Source organism: Bombina bombina, chromosome 6 (assembly GCF_027579735.1).
Source record: "Bombina bombina isolate aBomBom1 chromosome 6, aBomBom1.pri, whole genome shotgun sequence".
NCBI lineage: Eukaryota > Metazoa > Chordata > Amphibia > Anura > Bombinatoridae > Bombina > Bombina bombina.
Window position 1 is genome coordinate 601,050,472 of NC_069504.1, and position 27,373 is coordinate 601,077,844.

Consider the following 27,373-nt stretch of genomic DNA (forward strand, 5'->3'; position numbering starts at 1 on the left):
TCTCATGTAAACTGTTTATTGAAAAAGAAGCAGAAGAATGTTCCGATTTCGGCCGAGGTCAGATACGCTCCAGAGTGCTCTGTTCTAATCAGAGCCTCGGGCGCCACAACTGCCTCTGATAGATAGATAATTTCCCAGACAGAGAATTTCAAGACGTGCGGGCTGGTATCCATGGTAAGGTTCCCAGAGGCAGTTGCGGCGCCCGAGGCTCTGATTAGAACAGAGCACTCTGGAGCGTATCTGCCCTCGGCCGAAATCGGAAAACATTCTTCGGCTTCTTTTTCAATAAACAGTTTACATGAGAGAAACAAACTTTTCTAAAAAGCTAAAGTGCTTGAAAGTCTATTATTTGTTTTTCAACTGTATTATCACAGATACATTACAGCTAGAATGGAAGATATTTCACATTCTCAGTACGATGTGCTTACATTTATTTGTGCTCATTGCATAATTCCACAATGGGTTGCAGGGAAGTCGATTCTGTAACAATTCAGAATGCAGAATGGGAAATATACAATGCTTAGAAGTAGGGTTGCACCGATACCGATACTAGTATCGGTATCGGTACCGATACCAAGTACTTGCATGAGTACTTGTACTCGTGCAAATGCACCGATACTTAAACCGATACCTCCACTTACTACCCATATGCTATCTTGTGGTGTTTTTTTCAAACTGCATGTTCCCATTTTATATTTTATTTAAAGCTGGAGTGGAGACTAAACTAAAAATTGTTTACTACTGTTCTGCCAATACAAATTGCTCTTATTTGTATTATTGTAGGAGAGATCACTGTATTGCGTTCAGACAAAACCCTGAAGTACTGGGCAGTTAATAAACTGTGATTTCCAGCTCTGGCTAATATGGCCCAAAAATATCTTTCTGCTCCATGCAGTAGTGTGGAAAGTTGAACCTCCTTGCTGATAGCAAGAACAGACTTATAGATGAACATGCAGAGATGCTTCTGTTCTGTTCCTTAAAAAGAACTTGCCACTAACTTTTGAAAAATTATTCTAATTGCTAGATTGCCTTTTATACTGCTAGTTCTCATCTTGCACAATTACCGTATTTTTCGCTCCATAAGACGCACCTGACCATAAGACGCACCTAGTTTTTAGAGGAGGAAAACAAGAAAAAAAATACTAACCCTAATCACCCTAAACCCCAAACCCTAATAACCCTAAACCTTAACCCGCAGTGCCAATTTTTGTAGAAAAGAAGTTTTATTTGATGGCTTCTCTTTACAATCAGGAAGTGACATGTTATACAAACTTAATTTGTTACTAACAGGACCCTGGTCAGTTTAGGAGACGTTCCCTGGAGTTTATGCAGCTTTTTTTTCACCAGCAACACAGATTGGACAGTACTTCCAGGTGTTTCAGAAGAGGAAAAAAATTGTTAGTGCATATTACCCACTTTATTTATCAATTTCTGTGGTTGTGATTAGTAGAGCAGTTTATTTATGTAACAATTCAATAATTCCCCTTATTAAAAAAAAAAAGAAAAAAACCTTTAAAATATACACTGTATAATAGCCACTGAAGGCGGATTTTGGCAGAGACTGAAGAGCTTGCTTCACCTGAGGTTCCATGTGTTTTATAGCTTGCAACGCATAACTACCAGCAAATCCTGCAACAGCTATGGTCAGCCCAGCAGCTATCATAGTACTAGCCATGTCTTATGAATACCGGTATATACCGTATTAGTTGTCACTGTTTAAATGATAAGCAGCATAGCCGGGAAACACAGAACAATGAGACCCCAGGCATCAGCCTGATAGAAGCAAACGTGTTACCAACAAGGTCACTTCCTGCACTCACTGACAAGCAAGCCGCAGTGCCAATTTTTAAAACTTTAAGTGCTAATTTTAAATTCACCGTACCATAAAAAAAATCACCTGCTCCTCAAACTGTAAAACTAGTGCAGCATAAGGCTCACCTGTTAACAGTGTTCTTAAACCGGAATAAGTTTCGTAGCACTAGCTGCAGCAGGCCTTCACACAGCAGCTTCACTCAGATTAGCCCCCAGTCTCGGCTGAAAAGCTCTGCCCTGCTCCCGCAGACACTGTGTGTTGGTTATACAGTGCTTCCTCATTCACTCAGACAGTGACAGATACCGGTAACCTGCGCCCCGCGCACAGGAAGTGGAACTCATTTAGGGGATGTGACACCATCTGTACTGATCCGGACAAATTATTAAAGCAGTTACCGGTACTTTAGTGCTGTACATTTTTCTTTTTCCAATGTGACACCATCGCCACTGTTAACCCCTGTTAAATTGGTAAATACCCTAAACATGCAAGACCAGGGTCTGCATTCGCTCCATAAGACGCACAGACATTTCCCCTTACTTTTGAGGGGGGAAAAAGTGCGTCTTATGGAGCGAAAAATACGGTATGTTCAAAACATACTGTACTCTGAGGAACATCTTAGCTTATATAATTGCAGGAAGAGTACTCATAGGAAAAATTAAGTTAATCCCAATGAACATTCATCCTGCAATTATAGGACTAGATTTAGATTACATTTGATTGGTAAGCTTTACCAATGCTCTGTTCACATTTCCAACTCCATAGCCTTTAATGTGTAATGAGAGCATTGGTAAAGCTTACCAGTCAAATGTAATCTAGCCCATAGTGTTGTTCACCATGATTAAACAGTATTCTGTTCTATTTTTTACTGTATGGCACTTTTGGTTGGTTGCAATTTTATATTTGTTATTTATTGTTGTTGTTAATATATTTTATTGTAATATTTTTATTTCTAAACATGTTCTGTGAACTTTGTGACAAATAAAACCTGTTTTATTATTTCATAATGTCTTTTGAGCTACAGTCCTTCATAATTATAAAGAATGAATCTTAAATAATTAGTCTGTATTGTGCTTGGTAAACTGTCACATGACATAAAAAAAAAAGTATCGGTAATTGGTATCGGCAAGTATTTGAAAACAAGTATCGGTACTTGTACTCAGTCTTAAAAAAATGGTATTGGTGCAACCCTACTTAGAAGTGTAGAGGCCAAGATGCTAATAAATGCAAAAACAGAATGAGAGCAGTTGTTATACCCTTGGGAAAACTACTATAAACTTGTTAAGAAGTTGAAGTGTGTCTGGGCAATGAATGATGCATAAAGTGCGCCGCACTGCCCTTTAAGATTCTGAAGATTTTTTTTTACCTCCATTTTCAGAAGAAAGTGCCCCAGGCACTTGGGACTCCCTTTAGTTATATATATATATATATATATATATATATATATATATATATATATATATATATATATATATATATATATATATATATATATATATATATATATATATATATATATATATATATATATATATATATATATATATGTTACAGCTAAAGTGCATTTTTTGCACTTTGACTAGTGCCTAGTAGGTAATGTGCAGATTATCTAGGTATTTTGAGAAATGAAACAATTTTTCTGCACTTTAACTAATCACCCTAGTTAATCTGCAGATTAGCTAGGTAATGTGCACATTAACTGATTTCTGCACTTTAACTGTAACATATAAATATATATGTTGTTGTTTCTGTCTCTTAATTTATTTATGATATCACTTGCCATTGCAGCAGTATAGAATGATTGGTCTATGGTTACTTTATTCATAAGGAACTATGGACGGGACGTAAACAATGCTGTTTTTACTATTTGTATTTGTTTTTTAGCAGATCTTGTACTTGTTTTATAGTTGATGAGTATGTATTATGTATTTGCAACACGTCACAAGTTTTACCAATTTTAAAATATATACATCATGTTAGAAGTGGGACATCCGTTGAGGGCGTTTAGCCAAGACTTAATTGCTATTGGTTGAAGGGGGTTTAAATAGAGTGAGGGATAATACTATGTTAACAGTCTAATGAAACATCATTTTTGGCCAAGAAACACGTTGCTGTCATTTTACCTGTTTTTAATAAAACTTTTAAGCTTATCCCTGTTCTGTGCCGAGTTTTTGATCAAGGTTATTCCTCGGACTTCACACACCTTCCTATCCGAGTCGACGGATTGGCCGACTCCCCCCCAGATTCTTCTTCTGACGCGGCTGGAGAGGTCTACTCTGATTGGCGGACGTATCACCACGTGACCATCAGTCCGATATCGGGAGTGAGTCTGCGGGGTGACTTAGAGGTCTCGGCCTGCCGATCATAGCAATGTGTGTGCTAACATCTTAGTAAGTTGCCATTTGTCTGTCTCCTATATGTATCCAAGATAGACGATATCACCCTATTAGGTGCCTCCTTTCTGTTTTACAGGATTTGCACTAAAATAGACACAGGCATCACTCTGTTTCCTATATGTTTTGATCCATCAGGAAATATTGATTTGCACAAGACGTTTTGAGCCCACGGAAATACCAGAAGTGACGTTGTAGCAACTTCCGGTTATCCGGTATGGTGGAATGCAGATTGCGTTCCAGGACACTACTGAGCCCGAAATTTGAGAGGAGGGGTATGCAATTGTTTGTTACACATTTTGCACTATTTATGGTGGTATTGTACACTAATTTAATTGTTCTGAAGAAGGGGACACTTGATCCCCAAAACATCAATCAAATAAATGTTGACACTGTTTGTCCTAAATCCCTGAAAGTGCATCATTTTTGCTGGAGAATGTCAGGATATCTGTGAGTGTTATATAATAAATCATATATTTATAAATATATATTATTTAATAAGACCATAGGGTTCATTATATATGAAACTGGTTGTATCAACTTTATTTACTATAAATTACAGTTCTCTCTGCCAAATGATTTTGGCTTGGTAAAACAACCCCTTTTTCCTGATTAACAGAACATCCAAGAACAAAGGAATTGCTTTCAAAGATTTCCTGCCTTAGGTGTGAAGTTAAAGTTCCTATAAGATCACAAGCCAGAATGTCCCAATTACCCATTTCAAAGGAGGCCTGGGTAAAGAATTTTTCCTTATCTAAAAAAAAAAAAACAGTCGCTTTGTCTGCAAGAATAAGGGAATATACAGGCTTGCTCAGAGGATACAGCTATCCTCATCCAAGTGTTAAATTACCCCTGCTGTGTTGGATACACATCTGCACTGAGCCAAGCAGAAACACATATTGTATTGTAACTGAAATTTATTTTTTAAATATAAACTTTTGTAATTTTCAATCTTGTATAAAAATGTATATGTCCATGGATCTGAGAAACGCATTTCAGATTTGTAATAAATTTAATGGATAACATATTCTTATATTTTTCAGGCATCTAATAAGTACATATATAATTGGTGTTTTAAATAATATCATATGTTTTTATAAACTCAGCAAGAGATATACAGATATGAAATATTTATATGAGATAATAATAAATATGAAACCACATCTGATTGCTGATCTCAAGGTATGTATGTGATATTAAGATGATAACTGAGATATTAATTAGATCCATGCTAAAAGTATTAAAATCCTTTTAAATACCCATATATTTTAAATGTATTAGAATTACTTTGCATTATGAGAAATATATCATATCTAGTCTTGAAATGCTCAGGATAAGTGGTATGACAAGGTCCAATACACATGGAACATGTGACTTATTAATAATAGAAAATATAATACATTGTAAATATAAATATATATATATAAATCTATATTAAACTGTAGGATCATTGATGGTGAAACTGCATTTCTGGGTGTCTGCTGCCACCTATAGATCAGAGATGGTATCGCAGCCAAGGGATAAATGGCTACTCAGGGAGGCGTCTCCCAAATAATCAAGAGATGTTCAGCTCAAGGGGCCTATCACAAGTCAAGCTTCCGTGGGGCGTTTCCAATTTCACCAATGATTACAATAAAAAGGGGTGGGATATATCAGGTGATATAACCCCAGGCAAGAGAAAAAAAAGGGTCTCTGCTGCTGAATTTTGACTGATAACTTTGCTGCCATTTTGGGACACAGTCACTATAAGCAGCTTATTGGAGAATATCTGGAAGCTGAAATATTAATTTGGTGATTTGGGGTAAAGTATACGCGATAAATAAATAAATATATATATATATATAATATTTTAATCGTATTGGCAACTATAACTAGATTGCAGTTAGTAATTTTAAAAGGGAACCATTAGTATTTTAAGTTCATGTTTATAGTCCTGTGTAGTTTAACTAGTCATATTTAGTGCTATTAATTTATAATTGCAGCTATAAAGATATATTTTAGAATTTGCCTTATTGTAGCAAAAAAACATAATTTATGCTTACCTGATAAATTCCTTTCTTCTGTTGTGTGATCAGTCCACGGGTCATCATTACTTCTGGGATATTAGCTGCTCCCCTACAGGAAGTGCAAGAGGATTCACCCAGCAGAGTTGCTATATAGCTCCTCCCCTCTACGTCACCTCCAGTCATTCGACCAAAGACCAACGAGAAAGGAGAAACCAAGGGTGTAGTGGTGACTGAATTATAATTTAAAAAATATGCACCTGCCTTAAAAACAGGGCGGGCCGTGGACTGATCACACAACAGAAGAAAGGAATTTATCAGGTAAGCATAAATTATGTTTTCTTCTGTTATGTGTGATCAGTCCACGGGTCATCATTACTTCTGGGATACCAATACCAAAGCAAAAGTACACGGATGACGGGAGGGATAGGCAGGCTCATTATACAGAAGGAACCACTGCCTGAAGAACCTTTCTCCCAAAAATAGCCTCCGAAGAAGCAAAAGTGTCAAATTTGTAAAATTTGGAAAAAGTATGAAGCGAAGACCAAGTTGCAGCCTTGCAAATCTGTTCAACAGAGGCCTCATTCTTAAAGGCCCAAGTGGAAGCCACAGCTCTAGTGGAATGAGCTGTAATTCTTTCAGGAGGCTGCTGTCCAGCAGTCTCATAGGCTAAACGTATTAAGCTACGAAGCCAAAAAGAGAGAGAGGTAGCCGAAGCTTTTTGACCTCTCCTCTGTCCAGAATAAACGACAAACAGGGAAGAAGTTTGGCGAAAATCTTTAGTTGCCTGCAAGTAGAACTTGAGGGCACGAACTACATCCAGATTGTGTAGAAGACGTTCCTTCTTTGAAGAAGGATTTGGACACAAGGATGGAACAACAATCTCTTGATTGATATTCCTGTTAGTGACTACCTTAGGTAAGAACCCAGGTTTAGTACGCAGAACTACCTTGTCTGAGTGAAAGATCAGATAAGGAGAATCACAATGTAGGGCTGATAACTCAGAGACTCTTTGAGCCGAGGAAATAGCCATTAAAAATAGAACTTTCCAAGATAACAATTTTATATCAATGGAATGAAGGGGTTCAAACGGAACACCCTGTAAAACGTTAAGAACTAAGTTTAAACTCCATGGCGGAGCAACGGTTTTAAACACAGGCTTGATCCTAGTTAAAGCCTGACAAAAGGCTTGGATGTCTGAATTTTCTGACAGACGCCTGTGAAACAAGATGGACAGAGCTGAAATCTGTCCCTTTAATGAGCTAGCCGATAAACCCTTTTCTAAACCTTCTTGTAGAAAAGACAATATCCTTGGAATCCTAACCTTACTCCAGGAGTAATCTTTGGATTCACACCAGTATAGGTATTTACGCCATATTTCATGGTAAATCTTTCTGGTAACAGGCTTCCTAGCCTTTATCAGGGTATCAATAACCGACTCAGAAAAACCACGTTTTGATAAAATCAAGCGTTCAATTTCCAAGCAGTCAGCTTCAGAGAAGTTAGACTTTGATGTTTGAATGGACCCTGAATCAGAAGGTCCTGTCTTAGAGGTAGAGACCAAGGCGGACAGGATGACATGTCCACTAGATCTGCATACCAAGTCCTGCGCGGCCATGCAGGCGCTATTAGAATCACTGATGCTTTCTCCTGTTTGATTTTGGCAATCAAACGAGGAAGCAGCGGGAAGGGTGGAAACACATAAGCCATCCTGAAGTTCCAAGGTGCTGTCAAAGCATCTATCAGAACCGCTCCCGGATCCCTGGATCTGGATCCGTAGCGAGGAAGTTTGGCGTTCTGGCGAGACGCCATGAGATCTATCTCTGGTTTGCCCCAACGTTGAAGTATTTGGGCAAAGACCTCCGGATGAAGTTCCCACTCCCCCGGATGAAGAGTCTGGCGACTCAAGAAATCCGCCTCCCAGTTCTCCACTCCCGGGATGTGGATTGCTGACAGATGGCAAGAGTGAGACTCTGCCCAGCGAATTATCTTTGATACTTCTATCATTGCTAGGGAGCTTCTTGTCCCTCCTTGATGGTTGATGTAAGCTACAGTCGTGATGTTGTCCGACTGAAACCTGATGAACCCCCGAGTCTTTAACTGGGGCCAAGCTAGAAGGGCATTGAGAACTGCTCTCAATTCCAGAATGTTTATTGGCAGGAGACTTTCCTCCTGACTCCATTGTCCCTGAGCCTTCAGAGAATTCCAGACAGCGCCCCAACCTAGAAGGCTGGCGTCTGTTGTTACAATTGTCCAGTCCGGCCTGCTGAACGGCATCCCCCTGGACAGATGTGGCCGAGAAAACCACCATAGAAGAGAGTTTCTGGTCTCTTGATCCAGATTCAGAGTGGGGGACAAATCTGAGTAATCCCCATTCCACTGACTCAGCATGCACAATTGCAGCGGTCTGAGATGTAGGCGTGCAAAGGGAACTATGTCCATTGCAGCTACCATTAAGCCGATCACCTCCATGCATTGAGCTACTGACGGGAGTTGAATGGAATGAAGGACACGGCATGCATTTAGAAGCTTTGTTAATCTGTCTTCTGTCAGATAAATCTTCATTTCTACAGAATCTATAAGAGTCCCCAAGAATGGAACTCTTGTGAGAGGAAAGAGAGAACTCTTCTTTTCGTTCACTTTCCATCCGTGCGACCTTAGAAATGCCAGAACTAACTCTGTATGAGACTTGGCAGTTTGAAAGCTTGAAGCTTGTATCAGAATGTCGTCTAGGTACGGAGCTACCGAAATTCCTCGCGGTCTTAGTACCGCCAGAAGGGCACCCAGAACCTTTGAAAAGATTCTTGGAGCCGTAGCCAATCCGAATGGAAGGGCTACAAACTGGTAATGCCTGTTTAAGAAGGCAAACCTTAGATACCGGAAATGATCTTTGTGAATCGGTATGTGAAGGTAAGCATCCTTTAAATCCACTGTGGTCATGTACTGACCCTCTTGGATCATGGGTAAGATTGTCCGAATAGTTTCCATTTTGAACGATGGAACTCTTAGGAATTTGTTTAGGATCTTTAAATCCAAGATTGGCCTGAAAGTTCCCTCTTTTTTGGGAACCACAAATAGGTTTGAGTAAAACCCTTGTCCTTGTTCCGACCGCGGAACCGGATGGATCACTCCCATTAATAATAGATCTTGTACACAGCGTAGAAACGCGTCTTTCTTTATTTGGTTTGTTGACAACCTTGACAGATGAAATCTCCCTCTTGGGGGAGAGGATTTGAAGTCTAGAAGGTATCCCTGAGATATGATCTCTAGCGCCCAGGGATCCTGGACATCTCTTGCCCAAGCCTGGGCGAAGAGAGAGAGTCTGCCCCCCACTAGATCCGGTCCCGGATCGGGGGCCCTCGGTTCATGCTGTCTTTGGGGCAGCAGCAGGTTTACTGGCCTGCTTGCCCTTGTTCCAGGACTGATTAGGCTTCCAGCCTTGTCTGTAACGAGCAACAGCTCCTCCCTGTTTTGGTGCAGTGGAAGTTGGCGCTGCTCCTGCTTTGAAATTCCGAAAGGGACGAAAATTAGACTGTCTAGCCTTAGCTTTGGCTTTGTCTTGAGGTAGGGCGTGGCCCTTACCTCCTGTAATGTCAGCAATAATTTCTTTCAAACCGGGCCCAAATAAAGTTTGCCCCTTGAAAGGTATACTAAGTAATTTGGACTTAGAAGTTACATCAGCCGACCAGGATTTTAGCCACAGCGCTCTGCGTGCCTGAATGGCGAATCCTGAATTCTTAGCCGTAAGTTTGGTTAAATGTACTACGGCCTCCGAAATGAATGAATTAGCTAGTTTAAGGACTCTAAGCCTGTCCGTAATGTCGTCCAGCGTAGCTGAACTAAGGTTCTCTTCCAGAGACTCAATCCAAAATGCTGCCGCAGCCGTGATCGGCGCGATGCATGCAAGGGGTTGTAATATAAAACCTTGTTGAATAAACATTTTCTTAAGGTAACCCTCTAATTTTTTATCCATAGGATCTGAAAAAGCACAGCTATCCTCCACCGGGATAGTGGTACGCTTAGCTAAAGTAGAAACTGCTCCCTCCACCTTAGGGACCGTTTGCCATAAGTCCCGTGTGGTGGCGTCTATTGGAAACATCTTTCTAAATATTGGAGGGGGTGAGAACGGCACACCGGGTCTATCCCACTCCTTAGTAACAATTTCAGTTAATCTCTTAGGTATAGGAAAAACGTCAGTACTCGCCGGTACCGCAAAGTATTTATCCAACCTACACATTTTCTCTGGTATTGCAACAGCGTTACAATCGTTGAGAGCTGCTAAAACCTCCCCTAGTAATACACGGAGGTTTTCCAATTTAAATTTAAAATTTGAAATATCTGAATCCAATCTGTTTGGATCAGAACCGTCACCTACAGAATGAAGCTCTCCGTCCTCATGCTCTGCAAGCTGTGACGCAGTATCAGACATGGCCCTAGAATTATCAGCGCACTCTGTTCTCACCCCAGAGTGATCACGCTTGCCTCTTAGTTCTGGTAATTTAGCCAAAACTTCAGTCATAACAGTAGCCATATCTTGTAATGTTATCTGTAATGGCTGCCCAAATGTACTAGGCGCCATAATATCACGCACCTCCCGGGCGGGAGATGCAGGTACTGACACGTGAGGCGAGTTAGTCGGCATAACTCTCCCCTCGCTGTTTGGTGAAATTTGTTCAATTTGTACAGATTGGCTTTTATTTAAGGTAGCATCAATACAGTTAGTACATAAATTTCTATTGGGCTCCACCTTGGCATTGGAACAAATGACACAGGTATCTTCCTCTGAATCAGACATGTTTAACACACTAGCAATAAACATGCAACTCGGTTACAATTTTATTTAATAAAAACGTACTGTGCCTCAAGAAGCACTAAACAATTAAATGACAGTTGAAATAATGAACTGAAAAACAGTTATAGCATCACTCTTAACAAACAACACAACTTTTTAGCAAAGGTTTGTTCCCATTAGTAAAATAACACTAATTAAATTTTAAACAACGTTTAAAATCACAGTCACTATATAAGTCTCACAGCTCCGCTGAGAGAATCTACCTCCCTTCAAAGAAGTTTGAAGACCCCTGAGTTCTGTTAGAGATGAACCGGATCATGCAGAAAAACTGACTGGAAATTTTTGATGCGTAGCAAAGAGCGCCAAAAACGGCCCCTCCCTCTCACACACAGCAGTGAGAGAGAAACGAAACTGTCATAATTAACACAAGCAAACTGCCAAGTGGAAAATAATGCCCAAATACTTATTCACTCAGTACCTCATTAATGCAAACGATTCTACATTCCAGCAAAAACGTTTAACATGAAAAATACCTAATAAAAGGTTTAATGTACTTTTACCGAGTAATTCCGGTGAAATACCATCCCCAGAATACTAAAGTGTAGAGTATACATACATGTTCATTATAACGGTATGGCAGGATTTTTTCATCAATTCCATTCAGAAAATAACAACTGCGACATACCTCAATGCAGATTCAACTGCCCGCTGTCCCCTGATCTGAAGCTTTTACCTCCCTCAGATGGCCGAGAAACAGCAATATGATCTTAACTACTCCGGTTAAAATCATAAGAAAAACTCTGGTAGATTCTTCTTCAAACTCTGCCAGAGAGGTAATAACACGCTCCGGTGCTATTGTAAAATAACAAACTTTTGATTGAAGTTCTAAAAACTAAGTATAATCACCATAGTCCTCTCACACCTCCTATCTAGTCTTTGGGTGCAAGAGAATGACTGGAGGTGACGTAGAGGGGAGGAGCTATATAGCAACTCTGCTGGGTGAATCCTCTTGCACTTCCTGTAGGGGAGCAGCTAATATCCCAGAAGTAATGATGACCCGTGGACTGATCACACATAACAGAAGAAATACATTATTTTCTAGACAGGGTTTTACACTCCAGATTTATATGTCAGTCATATAGTGAACTCTTTCAGAACTGTACATAAACTGGTTATTGTGATAATTAAGCATAGTAAATTGGTAATCCATGTTGGACACTGAACTAGAATTATTGGTTAATAACAGAAGATTCTAATATTTTATTGTGGTATTTTAATGCGATTATTGTGAATAAGGTAAATTGTAAAGGTATATTTTTATGATCTTTGTATAGAATATTATAACAGCATAAGTGGTATCATTTGATTCATAATCTGGTTTCTATAAATATAATTCAATGTGTTTATAACTTTAACTTATCGCAAAGAATTTAGGAATAAATATTGATTTTAATTGTTTCGTATATGCATTTTAATTGGGGTTATTTTAAAGAATAATTATTAAATAAATTGTACTATAACCCGGTCTTATACTGACAAGTATTCACTATATATTTGCACCCAGGTTGCCTACTCTTGGAGGGAGGATTTGTTTCACTTTGGAATATATACATATATACACACACACCCTGTCTTATATAGCTCCATACACACACACACAGACATACATGCAAACACATTATATCTGTTGACATCACTCACCCTTCATGCCTGTCTTCTCACACAGACGATGTAAGGGCTGGGAAGCTGCCAGGGATTAGGACTGGCACCCTTACAGAACCAAATACTGCTACATACGCTTGGGACGAAGGGAGGTCCTGCCTTACACTTCTGGTTGTTATGGGCAGAAAGAACTTCCATTTTCTTCTAGTGTATTTACAAGCCATGTAATAGAAAAAAGCTTGGTGCAGCGGTAGCGGGAGTGCAGGGTCACGTCACTAAGAATCGATTCATATCCTCAATGCATCGTTCAAGGCTGCATTATTTTCAACACCCCTACTGAGTACCCTATACCCATGTGTGTTCTTTAACAAACACTAAAGTCAATATTAAAAACTTTCATGATTCAGATAGAGCACACAATTGTAAACAGCTTTCCAATTCACTTCCTTTATCAAAATGTGCACAATCGATATGCACACTTTCTGAGACACCCGCCTCTACTGAGCATGTGCAAGAATTCAGAGTATATACGTATTTGCATTTTGTGATTAGCTGAAGCCTGTTACATGATGCAGGGGAAGGAAAATTAAAGTAGCATTCGAAATTCAAAGTTCTTTTGCATCATCATTTTATTACATATTTGTTGGTAATGCAATTGTACTGTATTTAATGGTCCTTTAAACACAGTCACCTATGCACTTTTAGCACAAATACTACTACAATTGAGTATTAAGAGCTGAAAACAATGTACTGAGCAATCAACTATTTGGACCTGCGTTGTCATGTTGAATTTAAAAACAATTAATAGTGTTTATAGGGACCTTGAACCCAAATCTTCCATGATTCACACACAGCATGTAATTTTAAGCAACTTTCTAATTGACTCCTGTTATCAATCTTTTTTCGTTCTCTTGCTATCTTTATTTGAAAATAAATAATCTAAGCCAAGGAGCCAGACAATTTTTTGGTTTAGACCCTGGACAGCACTTGTTTAATCGTGGGTGCATTTAGCCACCAATCAGCAAGCACAACCCAGGTTGTAAATCAAAAATGGGCCGGCTTCTAAACTTACATTCTTGCTTTTCAAATAAAGATAGCAAGAGAAAAATTGATAATAGGAGTAAATTAGAAAGTTGCTTAAAATTGCTGCTATATCTGAATCATGAAAGAAAAAAAATTGGGTTCAGTGTCCCTTTAACTTCTCTGATAATACAATAAAAATGACTTTTTATTTAAAGGGACTGTCTATTTAAGAATTTTTATTGTTTAAAAAAATGTATAATTCCTTCATTACCCAGTTTTGCATAACAGTTATATTAAAGGGATAGCAAAGTCCAAATTAAACTTTTATGATTCAGATAGGGCATGCCATTTTAAACAACTAATTTACTTTTATCATAATTTATTCATAAAATTTGCTTTGTACTCATGTTATTGTTAGTTGAAAGCTAAACATAGGTAGGCTCATATGCTAATTTCTAAGGCCGCCTCTGCATTTGACATTTTTTCACCACTAGAGGGCGTTAGTTCATGTGTTTCATATAGATAACACTGTGCTCATGCACGTGAAGTTATTTAAGAGTCAGCACTAATTGCCTGTAAGCAAGTCCGTCAAAAGATCTGAGATAAGGAGGCAGTCAGCAGAAGCTTAGATACAAGGTAATTACAGAGGTAAAAAGTATATTTCTATAATAGTGTTGGTTATGCAAAACTGGGGAATGGCAAATAAAGGGATTATCTATCTTTTTAACCCCTTAAGGACAAGGCCATTTTTCAATTTCTTTCCCTTAAAGGGACAGTCTAGTCAAAATTAAACTTTCATGATTCAGATAGGGCATGTCATTTTAAACAACTTTCCAATTTACTTCTATTATCTAATTTGCTCAATTCTTTAGATATCCTTTATTGAAGAAATAGTAATGCACATGTGTGAGGCAATCACACAAGGCCTCTAGGTGCAGCAACCAATCAGCAGCTACTGAGCATATCTAGATATGCTATTCAGCAAGTGATATCAAGAGAATGAAGCAAAATAGATAATAGAAGTAAATTAGAAAGTTGTTTAAAATGACATGCTCTTTCTAAATCACAAAAGAAAAAAAATTGGCTTTCATGTCCCTTTAAGGGCCAGGGCTATTTTTACATTTCTACGGTGTTTGTGTTTAGCTGTAATTTTCCTCTTACTCATTTACTGTACCCACACATATTACACACCGTTTTTCTCGCCATTAAATGGACTTTCTAAAGATACCATTATTTTTATCATATCTTATAATTTACTATAAAAAAATATATATAAAATATGAGGAAAAAATTAAGAAAAAAAAAAAAAACACTTTTTCTAACTTTGACCCCCAAAATCTGTTACAGATCTACAACCACCAAAAAACACCCATGCTAAATAGTTTCTAAATTTTGTCCTGAGTTTAGAAATACCCAATGTTTACATGTTCTTTGCAAGTTATAGGGCAATAAGTACAAGTAGCACTTTGCTATTTCCAAACCACTTTTTTTCAAAATTAGCGCTAGTTACGTTGGGACACTGATATCTTTCAGGAATCCCTGAATATCCCTTGACATGTATAAATATTTTTTTTTAGAAGACAACCCAAAGTATTGATCTAGGCCCATTTTGGTATATTTCATGCCACCATTTCACCGCCAAATGAGATCAAATAAAAAAAAATGTTCACTTTTTCACAATTTTTTTTCACAAACTTTAGGTTTCTCTCTGAAATTATTTGCAAACAACTTGTGCAATTATGGCATAAATGATTGTAAACGCTTCTCTGGGATCCCCTTTGTTCAGAAATAGCAGACATATATGGCTTTGGCGTTGCTTTTTGGTAATTAGAAGGCCGCTAAATGCCACTGCGCACTACACGTGTATTATGCCCAGCAGTGAAGGGGTTAATTAGGGAGCATTTAGGGAGCTTCTAGGGTTAATTTTAGTGTAGTGTAGTGTAGTAGACAACCCCAAGTATTGATCTAGGCCCATCTTGGTATATTTAATGCCACCATTTCACCACCAAATGCGATCAAATGAAAAAAAAAAAAAAAAAAGTTAAATTTTTCACAATTTTAGGTTTCTCACTGAAATTATTTACAAACAGCTTATGCAATTATGGCACAAATGGTTGTAAAAGCTTCTCTGGGATCCCCTTTGTTCAGAAATAGCAGACATATATGGCTTTGGCGTTGCTTCTTGGTAATTAGAAGGCCGCTAAATGCAGCTGCGCACCACACGTGTATTATGCCCAGCAGTGAAGGGGTTAATTATGGAGCTTGTATGGTTAATTTTAGCTTTAGTTTAGTGTAGTAGACAACCCAAAGTATTGATCTAGGCCCATTTTGGTATATTTCATGCCATCACTTCCCCGCCAAATGCGATCAAATAAAAAAAAATTTTCACTTTTTCACAAACTTTAGGTTTCTCACTGAAATTATTTACAAACAGCTTGTGCAATTATGGCACAAATGGTTGTAAATGCTTCTCTGGGATCCCCTTTGTTCAGAAATAGCAGACATATATGGCTTTGGCATTGCTTTTTGGTAATTAGAAGTCCGTTAAATACAGCTGCGCATTACACGTGTATTATGTCTAGCAGTGATGGGGTTAATTAGGTAGCTTGTAGGGAGCTTGCAGGGTTAATTTTAGCATTAATGTAGAGATCAGCCTCCCACCTGACACATCACACCCCGTGATCCCTCCCAAACAGCTCTCTTCCCTCCCCCACTCCACAATTGTCCCCGCCATCTTAAGTACTGGCAGAAAGTCTGCCAGTACTAAAATAAAAGGTATTTTTAAAAAAAAAAAAAAAAAAAAAAAAAAAAAGGATCCCAACCTCCCTAATCCCCCCCCAAACAGCTCTCTAACCCTCCCCCTCTACCTTATTGGTAGCCATCTTGGGTACTGGCAGCTGTCTGCCAGTACCCAATTTACTAAAAAAATGCTTTTGTTTTGTATTATTTTTATTTTTTCTGTAGTGTAGCTTCCCCCCCAAAGACCAACCCCCCACCCCCTCCCAGATCCCTTACATGCTTTTTTTTTTTTTAATTAAATTTTACCCCACTCTATACCAAAAATTCTGTAGTGTAGCCGTTCCCACCCGCTTCCACCCCGTGCACAATCCCGCCCCCCTTGACATCATAGGGCACATTGATGCCCTATGACATCAAGAAGCCGTGTTGTCAGTGGCATGTCTGGAAGTTGCAGTGTAAGATGTTGGGCTGGCTTCAGCAGCATGGGAGAAGAGGAGACTAAGACTGGAGAGCACATAGGCAGCCAACGGAAGCAGTGATACCCCCAGTCTGGGGTGCCTCCTCCTCGGGCTGTGACTTCATCCTCAGCCCCGGAGCTTCCTGCTGAACACAGCACGGCCCCACCCTCGTTACTCTCCCCGCTGGAAGATGAGTGTTTACGTAACGGTCTGCATTTGCAGTAAGTTTGTACAGGGATGATGTGAGGGTTAGTGTATAAGTAATGCACTACTTCATAATGTAGTAGGCGTGTACTGTATAAGGTACTTTGCTAGGGCCTCTGTGGGGACAGCAGGTAACACGCAGTGTAAGAACAATGTGGGCTGATGTGCACAACTCTAAGTAACCTCTGATCACAAATTAGGTGTAACTAACACAATTGTAAGGTTTCAGAGAGCTGTGTGTCATGTAACAGACAGATGAGTAAAGTTATTTTAAAAAAATTGTGATAAAAAAAAAAAAAATTGCAATTGCAATATTTTATGGCCAAAATCTCAATATTTATTTTTGCCCATATCACACAGCCCTACTACCTAGGTATCTCTTCAACACAGAAGATCATGGGAACAAAGAAAATATAATAGAAGCAAATTGGAAACTGTTTTTAACAGGGATGCACCGAAATTTTCGGCTGCAGAAATGTTTTGGCCCGAAAATGGCATTTTAGGCTATTTCGGTTTTTTTTGCCTATTATTTTCGGTAAAATAATTGTGTAGCAGATTTCAAATGTGATGCTAGCCTAGAGCTGCTGTTCGAGTTCATTTCTTGACTTACTGTTTCTCATATAATAGTTTTCTAGGACTATACTTTATTTGGATAATTGGTAAAAAAACAAAAACTGTTAAATCTGATTCTGTTACACAGAACTAAACACAGAATATTACAGTATATTGATTATTTAATGTTGTTTTAAGTAGGGATGCACCGAAATTTGGTCGCATAAACATTTTTGCTGAAAATAGCATTATCGTTTTTTGCCTGTTTTTTTTTTTTTCTTGATAAAATTATTGTGTAGCATATTATTGTTTTAAGATATTTTTGTCCAATTTTAGTCTGTTACTTTCAATAAAAGTGTGGTTATTTTATTTTATTGGCTTGCAGGTTTTCAATTCAGATTCATTCATAATAATACTTTTTCGGTTTCAGTTTTCGGCTAAGTGCATCCTGGATTTTTGGATTCGGTCCAGAATTTCCATTTCGGTGCATCACTAGTTTTCAAAATGGTTTGCTCTGTCTGAATAACAAAATATTTTGGGGTTTCATATCTCTTTAACAATCCGTTTTTTTTTTTGGTGAAAATACACTCTAGTTGATAAATACCCTCTTCAAGGGACGAGAAAGAAAAGAGAAAAGAGAGATGTAGCGACCAATCAGCAAGCGCAACCCAGGTGCTGAACCAAAAAAGAGCCAGCTCCTAAGCTTACATTCCTGTTTTGTTTTTCAAATAAAGATACCAAGAGAAGGAATAAAATGAATAGGAGTAAATTAGAAAGTTGCTTAAAATTACATGCTAACTATTCATGAAGATGACCCCTTTTCCAATAACATTTCATTATATCCAGAAGGTGCATACAAAAGTAGCCAGGATTGGTTCTTTATTTGAACCAATCAGAGCTGATGAACAGTTATCTAAAACAATTATTAAATCATTTATATAGTTAAATACAGGATACTATATACTTTATGGATCAATACCAGTTATTGAGTGGAGATCTACTTATAGCGCTCAATGTTGTCTGATTTTACACCTCCATTCTTCAAGACATTTATTAATAGGACAGTGGAATATCTTTTGGCTGTAATTTATTCATATTTGATTCCAGGTATTTTATATGCACACAAAGTTCTAAGTAGACCAACACAAAGGCAGTATGATTATTCATTAGAAACACTTGTGCAAAGTCCGTGTGTGTAGTTAGGCAAATGGATATAGTTATGTCCAACGTATTCTGTTCAGTCAGATTAAAGAGGTATAACACAATGTTCAGTGTACACAGCAAGTAAAGGGAGAAATAAATGGACAGCGTCAAAGACAATCCTGACTCACCACTCTAAGGAAGGCTATTGCAGCATCTCTCGGTACTGTAAATGGGTATGCAGCCACTATCCACTTCACATAGGACGTATCGCTCACCTCTATAGTGTAAACATCAGCTCCGTGGCAATGCACCTTTCCACGAGGTTTGAGCGTTCTTTCCTTCGCGGCGTCTCCGGCCAGCATGTACCTCCTCAGCACTTCCGGGTGACGTCAGACGCTGTCAGACGCTGTCCTTTCCAATTCGTTTCCGTGTTGCTCCCAAATGCTGTGAATACAGCCTCTATTGACCGGACAAAAGATCCAAAGCTGGGATAAATCTTGTTCCTTCATAGGATAGGAGGGCTCCTCTCCCTCCCAAAGTAGTAGAAAAAATAATCCAAAGGACCAAAGGATATAAATAAAAAGTCAATTCTTTATTGTTGAATTAAAAGAAATGGGCATCAAAATAGGGGGAAAAGGAAGAAACGAGCAGGTCTTACGCGTTTCGGCAAGGTTCAGCCGTACTCATAGACCATACATGCTCACAGGTGATACAAACTTATATACCGTATAGGGATTACCCATTGGTTAAAACATCACACACCTCCTAAACACCCTTTTGAAAGGGATAATATCACACAGGTTATATTATAGAAAATTAACGGTTTAACACCATTACTCAATGTATTTATACATAGTACTGAAGATCCTAAAACAAAACAAAATACCTATTACATTATAAATATAGGCAAATATATACAAAAGGAAACATCATAATGCAAAAATATATACAGACCAATAAATCAATAACAAAATAGAGACACCCATAGATATAAATTTCATTCGTAGGTATACATTTTATCAGATGATCACACTAATGGATAAGAAATATATAAGTAATTCATATATATTAAATATGTTAAAATATATATTAGAATGAATAGTTCCAGTTAATAATATTTAAGCATGATCATTATGATGTAATAAATACCTAGAAATGACTATACATGGCTGAATATAAATTCATTCAAAATAATTAATTAATATATTTCTAGAGGAAATAGGTTCAGTAATATACATATAAATTAGTTCTCCCAAAAATTAATGAGGTCATTCTCTGAATTAAAGCCATCAGGTTTCAAAGTGCATAGTTTATGGATCCAATAAACCTCTTGGCGTGCCAAGGTGGACCATTTATCACCACCTCTAGGATTATTCTTAATGATTTCTATGGCATTCCATTTAAAACTACACACATTTCCATGATGTATATCTATAAAATGGCTTGCTAAATCGGAACAATGTTGTTCATTTCTAATGTATCCCAGATGTTCACGGATACGAGTACGAATGTCACGGGAGGTCATACCCACGTACTGAATTTTATGTTCCGTGCAACAGATGAGATACACTATATATGAAGAAGAGCAATTGATACAACCCCTAGTATCAAACGTCTGATTAGTGACATAGGAACTAAATGAACTACCTATCTTAATATGCTCGCAAGCTTTACAGTTCTTTCCACATTTATATGTTCCATTATGTCTAAGCCAAGAACTTTGGCTATCAGGTTTTCGCAACTGACTAGGTGAGATCAAATTGCCCAATGTAAGCCCTCTTTTATATGTAAATCTACATCCTCCTTTGACCACATCCTTAAGAGAATCATCTCCATATAACATAGGCAAATATTTTTTAACGATGTTACAAATTTGATAGTATTGGTTGGAATACCTTGTAATGAAATTTGGTTTATTGTCAAATTGGGTCTTTTTGTCACTGGACTTGTCTGCTACTAAAAGTAAACTATTTCTGTTACATTGTGTTGCATAGTCATGAGCCTGTTTAATAACTTTCTTACAATAACCCCTCTTTTGGAGTCTAATGCCTAAATTATTACACTCAGAATTGAATACTTGTTCATTTGAACAAATTCTACGATTTCTAAGGAACTGTCCTTTCGCTATACCCTGGAACACATGTCTTGGATGAGAGCTGGAAGAGTGTAGGATTGAATTCCCAGCTATTGGTTTACGAAACAATTGAGTTTCAACTTTATCAGAGTTCCCATCAATGACCAACTCCACATCCAAGAAGTGTATTTTGTGCTTTTGCCATTCATATGTAAACTTAATCTCAGGGATGCAAGAATTAAGATATCCAACAAATCTCTGTGCCTCTGAGGAGTTAAATTTAGTGAGAAATATAAGATCGTCAATAAATCTTTTGTAACAAACAATTCCCCCAGATGAGTCAATACCATTAGGTCCAAAGAGGTATTTATATTCAAACCAGCCCATAAATAAATTGGCATAGGAGGGGGCGAATTTCGCCCCCATGGCTGTGCCCCTCAATTGGACGTAATATGATCCCTCAAACTGGAAGTAATTGCGTTCCAAAAGAAAACGAATAGATCTAATAATGAAGTCTTTAGTTTCATTTGAATAGTTAGTAAGCCGATTAAGGAAAAATGCTACAGCTTCCAGGCCCAAAGTGTGTGGTATAGACGTGTATAAAGCTTCCACATCCACAGTTAACCAGCTCATATCTTCCACCACCTGCACACCCTCAATAACATTTAACAAATGCGTAGTGTCTCTCAAAAAGCTGGGAAGAGAGGAAACCAAGGGCTGCAAAATGCTGTCAATCCACTCTGACAGATGTTCAAATAGTGAACCGATTCCTGCAACTATTGGTCTTCCCTTTATGTTAGCTATACTCTTGTGAGTCTTGGGCAGGTGGTGGAAGATAGGAATAATGGGGTCTGTGATGTAAAGGAACTCAAATGTGTCCTTATCAATAATACCAAGGTGAAGGCCATCATCTAATAAACCTCTTAACTGTTTTTGAAAACATGAGGTAGGGTTTCTGCTTAGTCTTCTATAGGAGGAAAGATCATTCAGCTGTCGTTCAGCTTCAGATATATACATCTGTCTATCCATTACAACGATATTCCCCCCCTTATCCGAGTTTTTCACCACAATTGACAAATTATTCTGTAATGACATTACTGCCTCCTTTTCCTTTCTAGTAAGATTTGAATATTGTTCGCTGGATGATTCATCCAGCTTTTTTAGGTCCTCAAGGACTCTCTTATGGAAACTTTCAAGTATTCTACCTCTAGACTGAACTGGGTAGAATCTGGATCTATTTTTGAATCTAGGAGAACACAGCGATACAGTATCCATAGCTTGCTCATACTCCAATTCCTGGAGGGAAGCTAAATCGCACATGTCTCTAAATTGAAAAAGAGAACCAATATTGGAGGTGCCACTATTATCAACAAATGTAGAATTGTTAACTCTTTCAATGCCATTATAGTGTCTACGAAGAGTGAGATTACGTATAAACCTATTTAGGTCAAGAATAGTTTGAAACATATCAAATTTTTTAGTGGGGCAAAAGCCCAAGCCCTTATTAAGTACTTTAAGCTCAGATTCCGTAAGGGTATGTGAAGAGACATTAATAACTAGGTTGTCATTTACTTCCTGGTGAGTTCTCTGAGGGCATACCTGTTCATACCTCTCTGTTTGCCTGTGTTCTCTGTCCCTCCCCCACCTCTTGTTTTTAGGGCCGACCGAAAAACCTGACCCAAAGGGGGTACCCCCTTGCTATTAGTTTTGGGGGCAATAACCTGTACATTGTCAGAGTTAGTATTCAATGACTGTTTGCTCTGTGTGCTCTTTTTATTAGTACTGTTTTTATTACTGGTGCTTACAGCTTTGGGTGTCGTACCTGTGGAACTAATGGGTTTAATGGTCTCCATGTGTGTAGTAATAACATTATTACCGTCTATTTGTATGTGATCATTATCCTCTTGTTGTCTATTCTCAATAGTGTGGGTAGAATCTGATTCACATTCTGAATTTGACCCTTCCTCATAAGAGGTAGAAAAGTTGGACAGAGAGTCATCATCTGTACTCACATTTCCATTAAAGGACACTTTTTTCTGATTTCTATTCTTTTTTCTCCATCTCCTACGTTTGTAACCCCTATTACCTTCACTGTTTTCAGTATCCACTCCCTGATTATCTTTCTGATTATATAGTAGTGCTCTACGTCTGTGAATTCTATACCACAAAAATACATTCCCTGTGGAATAGTCCTTTTGGTCACGTAGAAATTTCACATGTTTGGCCTGTATGATATCATTTTTACTAGTTTCAATCACCTCCTGCAACATTTTATCATATTCACCATATCCCTCTTCAGATTGGTGACCATTTAATTCTTGTTGTAACTGTAAAATTTCATTTCTAACAGTGGTTAATTGCTCAGATTTAAATTTAACCAACATCATCATAAGCCTAATAGAGCACTCAGATAATACACTATTCCATTCCTTAATAAAGTCCTGGTCATGAACCTCAAAAGTAGGGAACTTTTTAACCCTTAGGCCCCTCGGTATCATATTCAAAGAGACATATTTATTCATAATCCAGGTGTCTAGTTTCAGTCTTAGTTCTTTTAACCGTAGCAGTTCCAAAGTGTGAAACAAATCACTTAATTTAGTGTTGGTACAATCCAATGAAATACATCATAATGATCATGCTTAAATATTATTAACTGGAACTATTCATTCTAATATATATTTTAACATATTTAATATATATGAATTACTTATATATTTCTTATCCATTAGTGTGATCATCTGATAAAATTTATACCTACGAATGAAATTTATATCTATGGGTGTCTCTATTTTGTTATTGATTTATTGGTCTGTATATATTTTTGCATTATGATGTTTCCTTTTGTATATATTTGCCTATATTTATAATGTAATAGGTATTTTGTTTTGTTTTAGGATCTTCAGTACTATGTATAAATACATTGAGTAATGGTGTTAAACCGTTAATTTTCTATAATATAACCTGTGTGATATTATCCCTTTCAAAAGGGTGTTTAGGAGGTGTGTGATGTTTTAACCAATGGGTAATCCCTATACGGTATATAAGTTTGTATCACCTGTGAGCATGTATGGTCTATGAGTACGGCTGAACCTTGCCGAAACGCGTAAGACCTGCTCGTTTCTTCCTTTTCCCCCTATTTTGATGCCCATTTCTTTTAATTCAACAATAAAGAATTGACTTTTTATTTATATCCTTTGGTCCTTTGGATTATTTTTTCTATGATTATTCATTCTTAGAAGCAAGTATAAGTGAGAGGGATATCATGCAAGGATTTGCTGCACTATAAGTAAAGGCAAATTATTACTAGAAAATCCTTTATTTATTGTGAATTACAGTAAGGAGTGTACCAAGTAATGTGAAATATTTAGATTTGTCTAATTTTTACACAGATTCAGTTTTAGCAGATATACTATATGATAGCTGTACTTTTGTTTCAAATGCTCGGAAATCACTAAATAATAGCTTTACCAACTATTATACTGGTTAGTAGTAAAGACCCTTCTTTACCAACAAGAAAGGGGTTTAACCAGTGTTTAAAAAAACTATATGATACACGTATATGTATTACACACGGAATCACTTACTTGGATTATCAAATCAATGTTATTTTTATTTTGTATAGTGCCACACACGCATTTTATTTGTTGACCTATTCCATGGACAATATGTACGTAAAACAAAGAGGAAGGTAAAGAATTGGTATTTTTGGAACCCTTGAGATCTAAAAAGTCTCATAAAAGTCATTCTCCACTAGCTGGACACATTAAAAACTGCCATAAGGTAGACAGCAGCCTTCTACAGAGTCAAGATACTGATCATGCGCTTGTTCAATGCAGGCTGGAGATAAAACGGAGTTCAACAAACCCAGGAGCCAGGAAGCCAGTGGGTGCTTTAATATCAAGCCCCTTTTATCTATCTATCTATAGGTAGCATAAGCTGCATTCTGTACTTTGCTGTAATGTCCTGGTACATACTTTTTAACACAACTTACTTTCTCAAGTAATTGACAGCAATGCTTGAGGTGAAGGATAGTGCAGTCTGTGAAAATGTGAGAAGGGTGCTGGTCCTGGCTGTTCTGAATACAGAAGCAAAGTGGTGAAGCAGTGTTGGTAATAACCAGAAGGGAGTAGCAGCACTTATAGCCCCACAAACAAAAGCAAAAAGAAAACCTATTGCATACATTCCACACTTTACCCTAAAGCAGCCTTTTGTACGACTTTCAGTTGCAATCTATAACATAATCGCATTTGTAACGCGTCCGTCACCGCCGTCAGCTGCGCGTGCAGCCTGCAGCACGAGACAGCTTCAGGAGCTCCAGCTTTCAACTGTAACATAACAGCTGAGAGCAGCAGCTCCTGAAGCTTCAGGCATCTGCCGCATATTGAGCCGGCAGGATTAGAGAGCTGTTTGAGGGGGGATCAGGGACAGAGGGATAGGGACAGGGACAGAGGGATAGGGACAGAGGGACAGGGACAGAGGAATAGGTACAGAAGGATAGGGATAGAGGGACAGGGACAGAGGAATAGGGACAGAGGGATAGGGACAGAGGAATAGATACAGAAGGATAGGGATAGAGGGACAGGGATAGAGGGACAGGGACAGAAGGAAAGGGACAGAGGAATAGGGACAGAAGGATAGGGATAGAGGGACAGGTACAGAAGGATAGGGATAAAGGGACAGAGGGATAGGGACAGAGGAATAGGGACAGAAGGACAGGGACAGAGGGATAGGGACAGGGACAGAGGAATAGGGACAGAAGGAAAGGGACAGAGGAATAGATACAGAAGGATAGGGATAGAGGGACAGGGATAGAGGGACAGGGACAGAGGAATAGGGATAGGGACAGGGACAGAAGGATCGGGACAGAGGGATCGGGACAGAGGGATCGGGACAGAGGGATAGGGGCAGAAGGATAGGGATAGAGGGACAGGGACAGAGGAATAGGGATAGAGGGACAGGTACAGAAGGATAGGGACAGAGGGACAGGGACAGAGGAATAGGGATAGAGGGACAGGGACAGAGGGATAGGGACAGAAGGATAGGGATAGAGGGACAGAGGGATAGGGATAGAGGGACAAGTACATAAGGATAGGGACAGAAGGATAGGGCTAGAGGGACAAGTACAGAAGGATAGGGACAGGGACAGAGGGATAGGGACAGAGGAATAGGGATAGAGGGACAGGGACAGAGGGATAGGGACATTGGAATAGATACAGAAGGATAGGGATAGAGGGACAGGGACAGAGGAATAGGGACAGAGGGATAGGGATAGAGGGACAGGGACAGAGGGATTAGGGACAGAGACAGAAGGATAGGGATAGGGACAGAGGAATAGAGGGATAGATGGACCTCACTTTAAAAAAATACTCTGGACAGGCTTATCGTTTAGTGTAAAATAAACGAAGGTGGAATACATTTTTATATAGCAACTGATTTCATGAGACAGCATTAATTACATTCTGTATTGTTTTGAAAAGATGGCAATTCAATCTGTACCTGCCACTTGTTCTCCCATACTTCATATAGATTTTCATGTAACCAATTCATATGAAACGTATTCCCCCACACTGTAATTGATTACACGTATTATGTCAACACAACACCTGATAACTTTTATCAGCCTACATTTCACCTAATTCGCGTGTATGGTTGTTTTCTGCAAAAAGCTTTCTTGTGCATGACACGGACACCTTCCCGCTTTCCACTTGCTGACCTGAACATCACACTACACTACTACAGACACATTTCACAATGTCACACCTATTCCCTGGAATTTCCTCTAGTGCAGCCTGTTCCTATATATGCAATCCCAAAAGCATTTATTCACTAGTAAAATAACCCAATCAAACCAGCCATCTGTAATCCTTACTGCAAGACACTGTTGCGCATAACAGCTCACGTTGCCTCCTCTTTTCCCTGGAGAGTCGCAGCCATACACTTATCACTCACCTGTTGTTTCTATATGATCAGGGTGACTCATTAGCTTGTCACACGCAGTGCATTTTACACTTGGAGCCCTCTCTCTGGCAGCTCCTGGATGTCTCAAATAGCTTTTTTACTTAGATTGTTTCTTTCTTCTCTGGCCCCGTACACTTCCTCAATCCCTAGAAGGGGCGGAGAGATACGATACTTCCTCATTCTTAAAAACCGGGGACAGAGAGAGCAGAGAGGGGAAGACACAGGAAGAAATACAAACTAATACAGATTATCTGATTTATTTTTCTTTAGGAAGATATAAATAAAGCAGGTAAAGAAAGTTATTATGAGTGAATAGAGAAATATTAACATACAACTAGAGAAATACAACATTATTAACCTCTTAAAACCATTGTGCAAACTGAAAGCTGTGTCCTTAAAGGGTTAAAAAACAAAGCAGAGAGAACGAGGAAGATATAAAATCTCTGTTTCCCCCCTAGACTTCACCTACATGGCTACATAATCCCTCAGTCTACTTCTTTTTATGTTGTAATGCATGTGTAGCTCAATACCAACTGTATAGGCATAAACTGCAGAGAAAATG

General features: G+C 38.4%; 1 protein-coding gene across 1 annotated transcript in view; it reads right to left on the reverse strand.

Annotated features, from left to right (window-relative positions):
* The window catches only part of LRRK1 (leucine rich repeat kinase 1), a 395,700-nt gene extending 368,783 nt beyond the window's left edge, over window positions 1–26,917 (reverse strand). The window contains exon 1 of the mRNA XM_053717594.1: window positions 26,803–26,917. The gene's annotated coding sequence lies outside the window, so the exon portion shown is untranslated. The remainder of the gene's footprint in view (window positions 1–26,802) is intronic.
* Window positions 26,918–27,373: the final 456 nt, after the last annotated feature.